We start from the raw sequence: 1,663 nt of genomic DNA on the forward strand, positions 1-1,663 counted from the left end.
GATCTACTTTACTGTTTTAAACTATCTATTTAACTTGAAACCATGCCTATGTTTCAGCACATTTATTTCAATTTTTTACTGTACCGGTTGAGTTCTTCACTACCTTTCAGTCCAAAGGTTGGACTTGTTACTTACTGAGTTGGTTGTACTCACGTTACTCCCTGCACCTCGTATGGAGATCCATGCGTTTTTGATCACGATGGATAATGATTGAGGAGCCAGATCTCGAAGACTATCGAGGTAGTTGTATGGCGTTCATAGGCCTTGACTCTCCTTCTTTATCTCTATCTGTATTTTAGTTTTTTTTATTTCCTAGACACTGTAGTGGAGTGTATCCTGTTTAGACGCCCATGTACTCTGTGACACCCTAGTGTTTGGATGGATTATATCATATTTTGGATATATCTATTTTCAAAAAGGCTTTCCTTAATTATTAAATTGCTTCCGTCTTTATGATTCAAAGATTTTACTGTGTTGAGATGTTGACTTGTGGCTTGCCTAGTTCCACGGTAGGCGCCATCATGACGGTTAGATTTTGGGTCGTGACAAGTTGGTATCAGAGCGTCATGAGCATGTTTAGTAGAGTCTTGCGGATCGATACGGAGACGTCTGTACTTTTCTTTGAGAGACTATCGAACCCATATGAAACTTCACATTCTTGAATTCTTGTCATGCAAATCTGTTGATTCTGGTAACTAAACTTATGTTGTTCTATTCTCCCATAGATAGTGAGGAAACGTGCTACTGGGCAGGGTGGACAACCACCAGTACCAACAGTCAGGGCCGTGAGAGGCCGAGGTCCCCGTAGAGGTCGCGGTAGGGGCAGAGGTGCAGCTCGCACAGCAGTTAGGGCAGCACCTGCAAATACACCAGTTGCCCCAGTGCCCCAGTTTAGGAGCAGGTTCCAGTTATGGATGAGCATGTGGGACCATTTCAAGCACCACCTAGAACCATTGTGATTCCATGCCTTCAGGAGGCCTTAACTCAGATTCTCACAGTTTGCACCGGCCTTGCTCAGGTGGTTTCGGCTCAGGACGCTCCTGCCACTTCTTAGGCCGGGGGAGGTACTCAGACTCCCGCCGCCCGTACACCCGAGCAGATGATGCAGGGACTCCAGAAGCCGGGGGCACTCTTAGCCCAGCCGGTGGTAGCTACTCAGGCCCATGTGGTTCCTGTTATGATTGATGATGAGCAGCGGAGACTAGTGAGGTTTGGTAGGCTTTAGCCTCCATCCTTCAGCGGGGTAGAGTCGGAGGATGCCCAGGGTTTCTTGGACAGATGTCATAGGATTCTCCATACAACAGGTATTATGGAGACCAGTGGGGTCTCGTTCACTACTTTTCAGTTTACTGGAGCTGCCTTCACCTGGTGGGAGGCTTACGAGAGGCGTAGGCCAGTCGGTGCAGTGCCACTTACATGGCAGGACTTCTCCGTTCTCTTCTTGGAGAAGTATGCGCCACAGTCTCGCAGAGAGGAGCTGCACAAACAGTTTGAGCAGTTGCATCAGGAGGATATGACTGTGATATAGTACAAGATGAGATTTTTTGAGTTAGCCCGTCATGCGGTTTGGTTGGTTCCCACTGATAGAGAAAGGATCAGGAGGTTAATTGATGGTCTCACATTTCAGTTGCGGGTGCTTATGACTAGAGAGAGGGTGTTTGGT

This window comes from Nicotiana tabacum, unplaced genomic scaffold (genome assembly GCF_000715075.1).
Source record: "Nicotiana tabacum cultivar K326 unplaced genomic scaffold, ASM71507v2 Un00108, whole genome shotgun sequence".
Classification (NCBI taxonomy): Eukaryota; Viridiplantae; Streptophyta; class Magnoliopsida; order Solanales; family Solanaceae; genus Nicotiana; species Nicotiana tabacum.